At 57.2% G+C, this 16048-nt stretch overlaps 1 protein-coding gene across 1 annotated transcript in view; it reads right to left on the bottom strand.

Annotated features, from left to right (window-relative positions):
* RNF44 (ring finger protein 44) overlaps window positions 1-14423 on the bottom strand; it is a 35257-nt gene extending 20834 nt beyond the window's left edge. Inside the window, 1 exon segment of the mRNA XM_073355150.1 lies at window positions 14252-14423. The gene's annotated coding sequence lies outside the window, so the exon portion shown is untranslated.
* Between the last annotated feature and the right edge of the window lie 1625 nt (window positions 14424-16048).

Below are 16048 nucleotides of genomic sequence, written 5' to 3'. Positions count from 1 at the left end.
TTGCACGATGACACGCGGCCCTGGCAGGACTGAGCGGCCCGCTGTCTGGGGACCGAGATGGAGGCAGTTCAGTTTATGGGCTAAATTTGACATCACCTAATCATGTGTTTTCCTCAAAGGTGAGTCCCAAATAAATACTAAAAAAAGAAAAGGAGGACTTGTGGCACCTTAAAGACGAACAAATTTCGTGCCACAAGTCCTCCTTTTCTTTTTGCGGATACAGACTAACACGGCTGCCACTCTGAAATAAATACTAGGCATTTTACAGTCCTTCCTGGTGAAAGCCAGAGACTGCACAATTGCTCCAACTCCTGCTTAACTTCAAGAATCTCCCCATCTCACACCAGCACAAACAACCAAGGGCAAGAGTGAAAAATACCAAGATCCTGGCTAAGGCCGACACGGCCCTTTTCTTGCACTGCACTAGTATTTCGGGAGCCAGTAATGGAGCTTCAGCTTTCACTGACGTTTTAAGGATGGCTTTAACCAGAATCTTAGACTTTTTTTTTAATGTAGATATTCATTGTTTCTGCATCAGGCTTTTCAGCCAAAGCCAGCAAGTTCTCATTTTAACCAGTCTGTCAGCTTCTTCGAATATAGTCATTTCTAGAGTTCAGAGTACCTTGAGGACATACACATGCCCCTAAGTCCCGCTGCCAATCTGCAGTTTCACAACCATCTTTTCCTTTTCAGTTGTGTGAAAAAACCACAAAAGGGGACCCGAGTGCAATGGAACTCATTACGCACCAAGTGCTTTTAAACACAGAGTAAACAAACTGTAAAAAAATAAAATAAATCCCCCCTCTACTCTGGTATCTCAGATGCAGACAGAAGTGTTTGAACTGATGGTATCACGAACACTGACTGTTTACATTTTTTCGGCAACAGAAAAGTCCAGTTGGCATTTGGAAAGGCTTGTGGCTTTATACTGGAACAATGAGGGAGCACCGAACCCTACAAATATACAGGAGTTGCACCAGAAGCAAACTGAGGAAGGCCTGCAGTTTGTGCCTCGAGGCCAGGGGAGCATGCCAAGAGACTGTGCTACTGACTGTCCACTGATCCTCTGGAAACTCACTCAGCTGCTCTGAGTCACACCAGGTACATAGTTAAATACCAGATGCGGTGTCCAAACTAAACCTCCCTACTAATATAGAAGCATTTAATGGACACACTGAAAGCCCCAGTGAAGAGAGAGAGCCAGCTTACAGCTATGATGTAATGGGAGGACTGTTCTACAGTCATGAAATCATCCCTGTAAAGTATGAACAAGGCAAAGGATTTGTGGAGCTAGTGAATGTGTAGTGCCATCACTCTAAAAGAAACACTCCAAATGGTTACAAGATTTTAACCAGTCAGGAAGGCAGCAAGCAAACCAACAAAGGTGGCCAGGTCACTCCTGACATCACAATCCCATCTTATACCGCACAGTCCAGAGTTCACTCGAGACAAGCTAGGTTTCAAAAACAGCCAAAATATTTTAGTGGTTCCAATTCCAGATTGAAAACATGATGGACTCCACGTACCTGAGACACCCCGGCAGTTCTACTGAGCAACACTGGGCCCTCTGTCATCAGGTCCCTGTCCGAGTCCCCTAAGGCAGATAGCCTCATTGCTCAGCATCCCCACCGTCTTCAAGTGTCATTCACACCAAACGGAACCCCAGCAAATAGCATTCATGATAGACAGAGAGCTGGGAAGGGTCAGGGGACAGTTCAAGTCCCCTGCAGCAGGCAGATCTGTAGAACTGTAGCAAAGATTTAACCATTACTCTTGGGGTAGGCACCCCACTAAATATAATGGTGTCCGCTGCCAGCCATGCGACCTTCCAATTGGCAGTTTCTGTCTAAACTGGGTACATACTTGCGGAGCCAGAGAACATATGTTCCCACCCCTCCCATGGGAGCTTCATTACTGAAGTGAATTTAGTGCTGATGAAAGGTACCCGAGTGGCAACCACAGGGAGCAAAGGCCTCTAACCGACCTCCAGGGCAGGTGCAAACAGCAGGCATGTAAGTGTCACACGTATTCACCAACATACCGCACCCTGCCCTGGAGGTCAAGGGAGTTCAGCCTCTGTGCTCCCATTCTACCCTTGGCCTCTGTGCCGAGGCGGCCAACAAGTACCAGCGACTTTGCAACATGGAGATTGGATCAGCAGGTAGTGGGGCCCTCAGCCTCTCTCACCTCCGCCCCAGCAGATGATCAGAGGGCGGCAACTTTTGGTCAGTACTGAGCTGGGCTGGGAGAAATTCCAACACCAATCACAAGGGCCCCAGTCTCCTTCCCCAGCCTTCTTTATTTAATCTGACCCACACCTTGCTTGTAAGTCTGTGACTTGCCTCAAGACCCACCATTCCCAAAGGCTGTGCTCACGACAGCACACCACAGCCTGTGGGAGCTCACCAGGCAACTCTTACCATGCTGCGGCTGTGCATGCCAACACTTCCTCCAAGGAGACGTCACAGGCCCTCACCGGCTGCTTTGCAGCGTGAGTAAAGATACAGCCCGTCCTCTCCCTGGTCGCCTAAATCCAAACCTCCTGGAGTCCAACCTCTTTAAGACACCATCTGCTGCTGCAGACATGTACCGCTTCCCTTGACCTAGATATAGGTCAGGTCTGTAGTAGGATTAGATTGGGTGGGTTCAGTGCATCTCCCTTAAGAATTCTCTTCCCTGATCCTCCCCAAAACCTCCTGGCTGCTAACAATTTTTGCTCAGGCTCATTTTGGTTTCTTCTCCAGGAGCAGAGAGCGGGGAAAAAACCCTCAGCAGCCAACAGCCAAGCTCAGAAACTGCCTGTCCAGAAAGCAAACAAAGCGGTTGGCTACCCAAGCCCATAAATCCTTCCACGTATGTCTACACTGCACTTAAATACCCATGGCTGGCCCGTGTCAACTGACTCGGGATTGTGGGGCTTGGGCTAAGGGGTTGCTTAACTGTGGTGTAGACATTCAAGCTCTCAGTCCCTCCCGGGGTCCCTGAGCCCAAATGTCTACACTGCAGTTGAACAGCTCCAAGCCCCATGAGCCCAAGTCAGCTGACAAGGGCCAGCCACGAGTTCTTATCTGCAGTGTAGACATACTCCTAGAGCGCGCAGGGCAGAGACGCTCTTCCTATCCCAAGACCTGTCACAAGCTCCAGGGGCTGCACCAACGCAGCCTTGCTTAGCTGCCCCAGGATAAGCCACTTCCCCCACAGTGCTCCCTCTCCACTCAACTTGGTGCAGTGATCTTCCCTGACAGTACAGGCAGGACAGCTCGGCTTTGACTGCCCACCTCCCACTCACCCCCAAACTGACAGCTGCAGCAATACTCACAGGACAGATATTAATACGAAAGAAAAAACCCACAAGCTCCCCCCCCACACACACACACACACAGACACCTTCTCTTTCTTCACTTGTCCCAAGGTCACCATATCCCTGTGGCCTGGGACTTCGTGTCCCCAGCAAGTCAGACGCTGCAGCAGCCAGCTCTCACCTGGGTACTTGAACAGCAAGGGGAACCCCTCGTTCTCTGAAGCCCCCCCCAGCCGTGTTTCAGGAGGGTCCATGCATGCAGAGCCACAGAGCCAGTCTGCTTGTGCCGATATATTTTTATTCGATTTGAACATACCATGGACCATGCTGCCTCGAGGTCGCTCCAGCAAACAACTCCCCATCCCAGTGTCTGCAAAGGGCTGGGAGAGGTCTCCTCCCCCCTTGCCACGCCACGTCATAGCAATCCTCTTTCTAGGCAATTCCCTATGCCATGCGGCCCCTGAGGCTGTTCTCATTTACACTAGGGGCCAACACCAGCCTCTGAAACAGCCTGGCACCTCACAAGGTGGCATAACACCCCCTTTGTTACCCTCCCCCTGCAAAGGAGGCACAGCACAGAATCGGGACCCACTGCCATGTTCTAGAGCAGTGGTTTTCAAACTGCGGGTCGCAACCCAGGAATGGGAGACACTGGGTTGCGGCGGATCTGGTCAGCACTGCCAACTGGGCCATTAAAAGTCACGTTGGTGGTGCTGCCTGGCTAAGGCAGGCTAGTGCTTACCTGTTCTGACACCACGCTGCACCCCCTGAAGCGGCCAGCAGCAGGTCTGGCTCCTAGGCAGGGGGACCATGGGGCTCCACACACTGCCCCTGCCCCGAGCACCGGCTCTGGACTCCAATTGGCCAGTAACCAGCCAATGGGAACTGCGGGGGGCGGTGCCTGTGGGCAAGAGTTGCGTGGAGCCACTTGTACGCCTCCGCCTAGGAGCCGGACCTGCTGCTGGCCGCTTCCGGGGTGCAGCGTGGTCCGCAGTGCCAGGACAGGCTGGAAGCCTGCCTCTGCACCCCCGCTGCCCCACTCACCGGAAGCCTCCCAAGGTAAGCCCACGCCCCAATCCCCTGCCCCAGCCCCCGCAAAACCCAGAGCCCCTTCCTGCACCCCAAACCGCTCATCCCCAGCCCCACCCCAGAGCCTGCACCCCCAGCCCTGACCCCCTCCCACACCCCAACCCTCCTGAGCCAGCCCAGAGCTCCCTCCCACACCCTGAACCTCTCATTCCTGGCCCCACCCCAGAGCCCTCACCCCCATACCCCAACCTTCTGCCCCAGCCCTGAGCCCCTCCCACACCCAAATCACTCATCCCCAGCTCCATTGGGTCACAGGCATCAACAATTTTCTTCAACTGGGTCACCAGAAAAAAAAAGTTTGAAAAACTCTAGAGTGCTGTGTGTCCATGTACCCGCCCTTTGACTCTAGCCTGAACATTACCCCCCAGGTGTCAGAAAGGACAGAATGCTTTTCCCTATCACCCTCTCCTTGGCGCTTCAGAGTGAGCGGCTCTGGGGCAAAGAGCTGGATCTCAGACCCCGCTCACAACAGAGTCCCCAAGACAGTTCACTGTACACATCTGTCTGGCTCTCACAGCATTTGCAAGGCAGCCTTGGGCTAGTGCCTAGGAAGTAAAGTGAGGCTGTGAAGCCTAGTCTCACTGCTCAAGCCCAGAAACCCCAAGAGCGAGAACCGCATCCGTGGTGAAAAGTAATTTTGTTACAAGTGGAAACACTATGTAGCCACCTAGGGCGCTAGAAACAAAGTGAGGAAGCTGGTTTGGGGGGTTTTTTGAGCATCAAGCCTTTCCTTTGACTCTGTCCCTTTAAAGGGACGTGGACAACTGGAAATCTAATAGTTTCCAAAAATGAGCTGACAGTAGCTCCACTGGAGACACCTGCTCCAACGGGATCTGGGATTTTCAGAGCCTGCTTCTCCTTCTGCCCCAAATTTTCATTTGCACTTTGCTGAGAGCACGCGGCACGCAGACAGCCAGCTCGAAGGGCCACGGGATAATCCGACGCACGAAGGGCTGTCACATGCACCCAGGAACCTCACAGACACAGCGGAGAAGTAGGGTGGTTCCTCGGTTACAGCCCCCTCAGGTATTGCCAGGGCACACGTGCAGTGCTCCCAGCGCCCCTTTAGCCAGCGCTGCTGCACCGCTGGCAACAGACACGCGCAGGGCGCAGGAGCTGTCCAGCCCCAGGGACAGCTCCTGCCAAAGGACCTCGATGGTTAGCCACGTTCCCCGCAGCGCTGCCAGCAAGAGCAAAGCACCTCAGACACTCCGAGCCAACAGCAAACATGGACAGCCGGCCAGATCCCGGATGGCAGGGAAAATGTATGTGCTGGGGGCAGGGCGCAGAGATGGGCTGGCACAGAGGTCCTGGCTGCAATGTTAAGCAGGGATCAGGGTCTGGTTCCTCATTTCCCTCAGCTGGTTGGGTCTCGGTCTCATCCAGGGCTTCAAGCAGCGCTCCTCTGCGATGAGCAACTAAAAGCAGCCCTTTCTCACTCGCAGATTGGGCCCGCCCCCCATGATACACATGTGTCCGAGTCAAAAGTTCACACAGCTTTTTACTGCTGTGAGCCCTGCTTTGCTCAGAGAGAGTCTGTCCCTCCTTGCTGGTCACTGAGCTCCAGGAAATGACACCTGTGCAAAGCCACTCAGGGCCCCAGGTGCGAGAGGGAGGCAGGGCTTGGACTGTAGGTGCTTTATTCATCGGGACAGCACACAGTGGAAAGAGTGCGGACTGAGTTTGCAGGGCTGGCAGTTCCCAGAATTTGCCCTGGTCAGCTGAGCACATTTGCTTTAGAAATCATGGGAACCCAACCGTGGAACCCCACTCCCGTCCTCCCTCCATCTGAGACAGACGCTTTGCAGAGCAGGACCACGCCATGAGGAGAGCCCTACCAAGCACCTCTCCAGCCACTCTGAGCTGCCATGGCTGGGCCAATGCTGTAGAACAGTGACTGAGTGGCAGACGTCACCCTGGGTCTGCGCGGGGCAAATACCCTACGCATTGAGAGCACGACGCAGATGTGGGCGTTTTCTTTAGGAAAAAACTGGAAATTCCAAGTTAGAGCAACACCTAACCCTTCCCCGCCCCATGCGCACACACACATTTTTCAAAGCACAGACATGCCAAGACAGGGTGCCTTGGGTGACCCCCTAACTCCCCGCCATGGCCCTTCCCTGAGGGGAGCCAGCAATTCGCAACTAGCCTCATTCCCCAAACACAAGGCAGTTGCAGATTCCTACTGCCCAGCGCATACTCCAGCCCACGAGGCCCTCGAGATTCAGGCCTTTGCCAGCTCCGGAACCACAGGCAACAATTCACCTCTCCTCAGAGAAATACTGCATGCCAATTGGCACACAGCTTGTGGGTCTCTGGGCAAAGCGGAGGTCCCGTGATCGTGACTGGTGACAGCGCTAACAGTTTGTATTGGACAGCCGTGTCTAAAAGCAGCTGCTCCCGTGTGCAAGACTCCACCCAAACAGCACAGGGACAGTGGCTTCTCCACGCTTGCAGGACGCCCTGAGGCCAGATCAGCAGCAGAGACTGGGCGTTTGAGTCCAGCCAGCCAAGGTGTGGAGGGGGCGAAAACCGTAGTTTTAGGAGACCCCTTTCTTCCCCTTTATTGGAAAAGTCAGAACCCCACTTTTCTAGAGCCCGCCTAGCTCACTGCACGGGGCTGCTTTTCCTTCCCACCCTAATCCAGCCCCCGTGGGCCAAGGTTTTGGGCAGATCAGTCACATCCTAGCTGAATTAGGGGAACGTCCCGTATTGGCTTTTTAACAACAGGTGATTCTGCTTTAATCACAGAACCACTCGCACAGCCACCAAGCGCTGCCCAGAACAGCCCACCAGGGCCAGGCACCTGCAGGAAGAGCCCTCAGCCCCCCTGGTAATCACTGCTGCATTCCTCTAACAGGGGTAATTCAATTCCCTATGAACTCTCTTCCATTTCAAACAAAACTCCATCACCCCAATTTCATTAGCTGTCTCTGGGCTCCCAGCCCAACCAGTTCCCCAGCACAGAGCCCATGGCCCACACAGGCAAAGCCACAGACACACTCCTGTCACAGCAGTAGCAACTTCCACTGCACAAATCAATGGGGATTTTAAAAGTCTCTTTCCTCTTTATTTATTCCATGTGCTCCATGAATGGGAGCCATAAACCAGGGCAGTCCGAGGCAGCAGGTTTTACTGCTCCAGCCAGGGACCGCCATCTACGCGCTGCTTTACAAGGCAGATGTAGTGGCGGCCATGAGCAGAGGACACACCATTCACACTCCAGCGCAGGGAGTGCTAACACACACACCACCCGGCACTCGCATGGGGCCAGCCAGCCTGGCCCTGGAGTGCTGAAGGGCACTGCTGGGGAATGCTTATTCCCACCAGGCGACCAGGTCTGCAAACACCAGGCGGGGAATCTAGGCATCAGCAAACACTGCACTGGGTAGGAAAGGCGCTGGCCTCAGCTGGATGCTGCTCTAACCTCATTGTGCAAGAACCGGAAGGTGCTCAGCTTGCAAACCGGAGAGCACAGCAGCACCGTTTCCTGCTGTTCCCCAGAGCTCTGCATCTGCCCTGCCGTGTGAGGCCTCTCCCTGTGAGAGCATGCCGCTCAGGTCACCAGACCTGCCGGGGGCTCCAGATGGCACTCACCGCTCCCTGGCAATCTCTCCTTTATTACAGCGTGGGAGTTCCCGACTCCCGCCAGCAGGTGGAAGGACCCTGCGGAGCAGCAGAGACCGGTGTGGAGACAGCCCCGACCTCAAGCGTTCAGCTCTGCTGGACTTGAGCGCGAGCGCTCTCAATGGCCAAGAACAGCCCAGAGCTTCACGCTGTCCACGGGCCTTAGCGACAGCAGGCTCAGAGCACACCTGGGGGGCCGGCACTGTCCTGCCCCCTCCTCTGGGACCCCAGGGCAGCTGCCCAGCTGCCCAGGGGCCCGGGTACTGCCTCCTCTTTTTCAGGCTGAGAGGCCTTTCCCCTCACAATCCCAGAGCCACCAGGACTGACGAGATGGCCCAGAGGAAACCATGCCTCTCCCACCACGCACTTCCCACCCAGCTCCAAGCACTTCGAGCAGCGCCAGCCCCCAGAGAGGCAGATTCCACTCAGCCCACACGACTTGGTTCTCTCTACTCCCTTGGCTCCCGACCGACTCCACTTCCCCAGCCCAGCAGCCCTTTCATTAAGTCGGTTTCAACAGAAGACCTTTGTGGTTTTGCTCAGCCCTGCTGAGCACGAGCTCCGAGTTCTCCGTGTGGCCGTACAGATACCAGCCCCAGCCACCACACAGCGCCAACTCCAAGATCAGGGCACACGCTCCTGGGGAAGCAAAAGTGCCTCATCAGTAGTCAGAGGCAGCCCATGTGCAGGGTTGCCAACCCTCCAGGATTGTCCTGGCGTCTCCTGGAATTAAAAGTTAATCTTTAATTAAGGATTATGTCATGTAACAAAACCTCCAGGAATACGTCCAACCAAAACTGACAACCCTACCCATGTGCTTTGGGGCAGTAACAAAATAAGAGATGCAGGGGTTTCTGCCTTGGGGTTGGCCCAGCCCGGCAGTTTCTAGCTCCCTGCCCTGGTGCTTTGCTCTGACCGGATGCAGAATGTCCAAAAAAGGGAATCGGGTGGGGCCAGGTGCCCTTAAGCCAAACTACAGCTGCCAGCCACCTAAGCCCCAAAGAGCTCGCTGGCCAGCATCACCTTCACGCTCCATTCAAACATTGCCAGAGGGCCAATCGGAGCCAGTCCTGGCCATGGTCTGTGCCAGGTGGGCACCCAGCCACTAGGATCCTACTCATCTCATATAGGTTCCCAAACAGATGGGGATCACCACTGGTCACTGCTGCTCTGGGCTGGATTCAGGTTGGGGAAGAAAGGCTCCCTATCCCGTCACCAGCTCCCCCAGGAGGGGAACAAGTCGCTCACAAGAATCTCCCGCCCTCACCACGCTCTCCTGGACTCACCCCAGGAGAGACTCCTGCACCGATCCCACCGGAAGTGCCACCTGAGGGCCTCTGCTGCCCCTTGGAAACAAGATTCGAAGCGGGGCCAGAATTCATCTAAAAGCCCAAATCCCACCCCAAGAGACTCAGCTGCACAGAGGGCAGCTTCCCACGGCGAGGCTGGCTGCAAAGCAAACACCCAAAGGTGACAAACAAAGGCACCTCAACCAGCTTGCTGCATTAGTCGTATTTTTAGACACCGCTATGAAGCCGGCCTTATTATTTTCATAGCAATGTGCATAATTACCCACAAAGCACTGCAGTGGCATAAGAAACCAGCTCGCTCTCCCTCTGACAAGAGCTAGTAAAGGGCAGGCCTGCATCAATTCTGTACTCCTATTATCCTGAGAAGGAGGGGCTGGGGAAACGGAGGGGTGCAGAGCTAGTGCAGAGTGTGAATCACAGGGACCAAGAGTTGGTCCTCTCGAGCTCATCCTCATCCAGGAAGCCTGGGCGGGATGGTGTCCAGAAACCAGGCTGCATGCCTCCCCAGGATGAGGTGCCCCAGTTCAGCCTGAGAGACGGACACCCTGGGGCGACTCAGAGGACAGTGGCAGTTTGACCTCCTCCTCTTCTCTTGGGTCAGTGCTTGTGGGCGGCCCAGGAGGAGTCTGTCTGCAGGGCGGGCTGGGAGGGGGAGCTCCGTGCATGGCAGCAGCAGGCACACAGATAGGAGTGAGAGTCAGGCAGCGAGGCTGGCATCATTACCACAGCAACGTGGGACACCACTAGAGACAGGACCCAGGAGGTGGCCATGGGGGTGCGGACAATGGGTCAAAGGGGCTATGGGAATCACCCCAGCCTGTCGCATTAGCAGCTCTGGGTTTGGGCAGACTGCGGGGAGAGCCAGGAGGCCAGAGAGCGCAGCGATTATGGCAAGCAGGTCCAACAAGCATTTCAGCTGCCAGAGTGGAGAGGAAGAGTCGGGTTTTCAGGATGTGGCGGAGAAAGGAGCCGGGGGAGCGTGACGATTCCTTCAGCCTGGGGATGGCAGCGCTGCCCACAACAGAGGGGACAGGGCAGAGCAGTTGGCAAGAACAACACAGCGCTTCTGCTTTGGCACCGTTTAGCTCACACTGGCGACCAGGTTTAGCCAGTGGAATTTCCACTTCTAGAAAAAAACAGCCAGAATGATTTACTCTGCACGTGGCCTGGGCCGGGCTCGCTAGAATCCACTGCTCATTGACTAGGCCTTTAAACACTGTATTTAATAAGCTAATGACCTACACTTCTCTCCCCTCACCCCCCATGAGTCCCTAGGTGCGAACCCCCCCCCCCATACACCGCATACAAGTAATCAGAGAACTACGGATGGATGCTGGCTGCAAAGTGCGTTATATGCCCTGGCAGGCTAGAGAACAATTGCCCGGCAGTTTTTCTGTTGCGTTCCATGTATTTCTTTGTAAGCCTCACTGCTAGTGGCAATGCTTGCCAGGTGCTTAGAACCAAGATTCCCACCCCAACCCCCCCGTCACGTCTGCTCCTTCGCCATTTGACAAAACATTTTCCTGGGGTTTGAGTGGAGCTGAAAATTAGTAACTTCAGTAGAGAAAGCAAGTTCCCCCCAGCTCTGGGGTAAGAACTCTTAGCGGACTGCTCCTGTTGAACCAGAAGAGGGAGCTCTGTGTTTCACCAGGTCTTGCACAAAGTGTCCTTTAAATTCCTCAGGGACTGAAGGGGGGGGCGGGCGGCAAGTAAAGTTTGGAGACCCTTCCATCAGATGAGAACCAGTTTTAAAAGCTGGAGCTGAACTGGGGGTGTCACCCTAACCAACCTGCCTCCATAGGGAAAGGCCAGGCTGCCTTGAGCCTACAGAATGGGGGAGTCCGAGGGGCGGGGAGTCCTGTCGCCTCGCAGGGTAACCAGGTGAATAAGCGAACCCGGCTGAGCCATTTTTCAAGAACAGCCAGCCACAGCCAGGCTCAGCAGCCTGACAGAGGCTGTCTGAGAACAGATCTGCAACTGGAAACGCAAGCCCTCCCTCAGTCATTTCTCTTGCAGAACCCTTTCAAGTAAAACAATTCTGGAGTGTGCATCCTATTCAACTCTGCTACCCGGGCTGGCAGCTCTGCAGCTTCCGGCCTGCCCAGGGTCCATCGTACAGCCCCCACCCCCTCAGGGAGCTGCCCACTCACAGGGGTGGACCCAGCCTGGGAGAAAGGTGATCTCAGGTGCAGGGTTTACAGTGGCCCGTTCACGGCACCCTGTTCTAGCACAGGGTTTGTCAGGAGCTGCAAGGAGCATCGTAGCTACTTCCCCCAGCAGCACGGCTTAAGAGATGACGTCACACTGGAGTGAATAAAGTCCAACTTAGGTCTACAATGCAGAACTTCCGCCTGACGAGACTAAATCCCCACATGCAACGTGCCTATGGAGATGCAAGCCAGTCCCCTCAGAGCAAGGTCTAGGACCTGGGACCAGCACGTTACGTTAAACTCAGAGACCGCGCACCATGCAAGCTGCCAACACAGCCCCTGGCTGGGCAGAGTTTGGGACCCCTGTGCAGTATTCAACACCCCCCCAAAATGACCCCACACAAAGCCTCCTGTATGCAGGGCAGCACTGAGAGCCAAAGATGCCTTGAAACCCACTAGGGACCTCGTGATGCCCGGCTGGTAATGGGGACATGCTCCGATACCACGGTGATGGGTGCCAGGAGAAAACCTGAAGTCCCCTGCAGCACTCAGAATCTCCAAGCTGCAGCCCGGCAGCAACACCCGAGAACTCGTGAGCCAGGCTGACTGGTCCCAATGTCTAAGCGGAGCGAAAGGCAAGGGCCAAACAAGCAGCTGAACTGGGCAGCCCGTCCCCAGGGGAGAGTGACACGAGAGGAAATGTGTTTAAAGAGGCAAGCCAGGGCTGTGCGGGCCCCCGGTGCCAAGCCAGCAATCCAGGGCAAGGGCCATCTGTCACTAGACACTTGTGCAGCACCAGTGCACTGGGGCTGCGACCTGGGTCAGGCCCTTTGGGGCTGCCGCCGTAGGAACACCTGATGATGATAATTCCACCTGCTTCGATCCCAGCACTCCAGCTCCAGCTGCCAGCCCCAGAATCACCAGCAGGCCATAGTGGCCAGGGTCAGAATCCCTGCCCCAGGAGCCACTGGCTAGCAGCCCTGGTCCGACAGCCTGCAGCAGGGGCATGCAGCAAGAGTCAGCAGACTGTCCAAGCTGAGCTACGCTAGTACATGGCAACAAGAGCCCTTGGCCTAGCTCAGCCTGCCATGTGGCTAGTTACCACCTCCCATCCGCCAGCCCGAGGCTTTTCCCCTTTTACAGGGGCTCAGGTAACCAGCCTCTACAGAGAGACAGAGTAACCTCAATGCACCCCCAGCCGCAGGCACTGCCTCCCCCTGGTCCCCTTCCCTGCTGCCCCGGGCGCTGCCTACACCTGGACCCCTCCCCCTGCAGCCCCTTTGCGCTATACCCTGATCCGAACAAAGTCACCAGCAGGGACCCTGCCCAGCAGGGACCTTCCCTGCGACGCCAGCCCCCTGCCCGGGAGCACCTGTCCCCGCATCCCAGACAGCAGGAGAGAGATAAACCACTGACCCACCCCCTTCCTGCCCTCCACACCCACGACCACGGGCTCTGCCTGTCGGCCGGAACCTGGCACTGGACGACGGGAGGGATCGCTCGGTAATCGCCCCGTTCCCTTCGCTCCCTCGGAAGCGCCTGGCACTGCCCGCTGTCAGAGACAGGACGCAGGGTTGATAGGACCGCTGGGCTGACCTAGTGTGGCCGCTCTTTCGGTCTGCCTCCCCCCGCCCCGGGCTGTGTGTGCGTGTGTGTGTGATTGTGTGTGTGTGTGTGTGTGTGCACCTCCCCCCGCCCGCCCCCCCGCCCCGGGCTGTGTGTGTGTGTGTCTGTGTGTGTGTGTGTCTGTGTGTGCGCCTCCCCCCGCCCCGGGCTGTGTGTGCGTGTGTGTGTGATTGTGTGTGTGTGTGATTGTGTGTGTGTGTGCACCTCCCCCCGCCCCGGGCTGTGTGTGCGTGTGTGTGTGATTGTGTGTGTGTGTGATTGTGTGTGTGTGTGTGTGATTGTGTGTGTGTGTGTGTGTGTGTGTGTGCACCTCCCCCCGCCCCGGGCTGTGTGTGTGTGTGTGTGTGATTGTGTGTGTGTGTGATTGTGTGTGTGTGTGTGTGATTGTGTGTGTGTGTGTGTGTGTGTGTGTGCACCTCCCCCCGCCCCGGGCTGCGCGCGTGTGTGTGTGTGATTGTGTGTGTGTGTGATTGTGTGTGCGCGCACCTCCCCCCCGCCGGGCTCTGTGTGTGTGTGTCTGTGTGTGTGTGTGTGTGTGTGTGTGCGCCTCCCCCCGCCCCGGGCTGTGTGTGTGTGTGTGTGATTGTGTGTGTGTGTGATTGTGTGTGTGTGTGCACCTCCCCCCGCCCCGGGCTGCGCGCGTGTGTGTGTGATTGTGTGTGTGTGTGCACACCTCCCCCCCGCCGGGCTCTGTGTGTGTGTGTCTGTGTGTGTGTGTGTGTGTGTGATTGTGTGTGTGTGCGCGCACCTCCCCCCCGCCGGGCTCTGTGTGTGTGTGCACCTCCCCCCGCCCGCCCCCCCGCCCCGGGCTGTGTGTGTGCGCCTCCCCCCGCCCCGGGCTGCGCGCGTGTGTGTGTGTGATTGTGTGTGTGTGATTGTGTGTGTGTGTGCACCTCCCCCCGCCCCGGGCTGTGTGTGCGTGTGTGTGTGATTGTGTGTGTGTGTGATTGTGTGTGTGTGATTGTGTGCACCTCCCCCCCGCCCCGGGCTGTGCCTGCACCTACCCCCCGGTGCGCGTGTGCGCGTGCGCGCACCCCCCACCCACACCCCCCCCCGCCGCCCCGGGCTCCCCCCTCCAGAGCCCGCAGGCCCCTGGCCAAGCCGCCCCACGGCGGGCAGGGAGCGAGGCCGCCGCCCGGGGTCCCTACCTGCCGCCGGCCGGCCGGGCTCAGCCCGCTCGCATGGCCCGGGCGCTGGAGGCCGCGGGCGCGGTGCAGCTGCCTGGCGCTGGCTCCTCGGGCCCAGCGCTCAGCCCCGCCCCATGGTGCCGCGGCCCCCCCGGGCCGCCGCCGATGGAACCGGCCGCGCCGCACGCAGGAGCAGCCTCCCCCCGCGGCACGAATGGACCAGTCCGCGGCCCGCTCCACCAGGGCAAGGAGAGGGGGAGCTCGGGGCAAACCAGGGCGGGGCCGTAGTGCGCCTAAAGGCTGCGCCTCACAACCTCCTGGGGCCGGGGCCGGGGCCGTAACGTGCCTAAAGGCTGCCCCCCAAATCCTGCTCGGCGGAGCCCTGCGCTCGGGAGGACAGGCTGCACCCACAGCCGGCGCCTCTCAGCCCCCACGGGGCAAGCGGGCAGCCAGAGCTGGGGCCCTAATGCACCCAAACGTGGTGCCCTTTAACCCACGCCGTGGTGATGCACAGACCCTCCCAGGGGAGGGGGCCCCCCAGAACCAAAGCAGGGGCCACAATTCACCTAAGCACTATGCCCCTTGAGCCCAAAGGGGGGGTTCACAGCATGCCCAGCGCAGGGCGTCCCCATTGCACTGGGTACCCCACTGCACTGCCCTGCCAAGGAGACACAGCTGGTAATGGGCCAAGGGCAGGAGGGCAAACCCCAAAGTCACCAAAGCTACCCTCGCTGGGAGCCAGGCTCTGCAAGGGGGACGCTGCCTGGGGTAGCACCGGACCAGCCTGGAGACGCCTGGCACAAACATCAGCGGAGCCAGGTGCCAGGAAAGCTGTCTGTTCAGCAAGGTGCCCATGGCAATATGTGAGCAATCGGAGAGTCCCAGCCTCCAGGCTGCCCAAGAAGGGCTTGATGTGGCTGCTGCTTCACCTCACACCAAGTTACCTTAGCCTGCAGGAAGAAACATGTTATCTTGGATCTTGGGCTGGTCAGGACCTTTATGCCCATTTCCCAGATGGAGAAACTGAGGCACGGAGACAGGGATGGGCTCTGTCCCAGGTCCCACAATGAGTCTGTGGTGGAGGCCTGATTTCCAGCCATGCCTGTGACCACTACATTGTACTCTCCTCCCAGAACTGGACCTAGAACCCAGGTGTCCTGATGCCCTGTACTAATGTAACAAATGCTTTTTAAAGTTAAATATGTAGCAAGAGCAGCAGGGATTTTGCAGAGTGGGAGCCCCTCACATGGCTCAGCCCTGCGACCAGCCTCCCAGGGCAGCCTGGAGCACCTCCAGGCAGGCCAAGGTGCCAGGCACAGGGGTCTCCATGGGCAAAGGGGAATGAAGATGGGGAGGAGGGGCTCACTGGAGGTCACTCTTAGGCGCACCCAGCAGAGAGGGGCAGCCCTGCTTTGACCCCCATAGATTACCAGGCCAGGTGGGACCAATGTGATTGTGTAGTTTGACTCCCTGTATAGTGCAGTCCAGGGAACTGCCACAATACCTCCTTTCCCTGCCCCCAGTGGGCTCCCCAGGCCCCCAAGCTAGGTTCCGGAAGGGACCCAGATTCTCAGCTCTCTGCTGCCCGGAAGCAACGGCTTTCCCCAGTGCCCTGGCGTGCGGCTCAGGGGGCCCCTCGCCCCAGAGAGCAGCCTTTGGTGTGAACGTTCCCTGCTTTTCAGAGCAGGCAGGGACAGAGGGTGAGGGAGGGAGTTCCATAGTATCCCCAATAGGGGTGCTGCCAGGGGGTGCCAGGATCTGTGGGTTCCAGGAAGCACCTCCAAGCCACCTGGCGTAATATCCACAGCTGCATGTTAG

The sequence above is a fragment of the Lepidochelys kempii genome, chromosome 8 (genome assembly GCF_965140265.1).
Source record: "Lepidochelys kempii isolate rLepKem1 chromosome 8, rLepKem1.hap2, whole genome shotgun sequence".
In the NCBI taxonomy this organism is placed as follows: Eukaryota; Metazoa; Chordata; order Testudines; family Cheloniidae; genus Lepidochelys; species Lepidochelys kempii.
The sequence above is the reverse complement of the archived record's forward strand: the minus strand, read 5'-3'. Positions and strand labels throughout refer to the sequence as shown.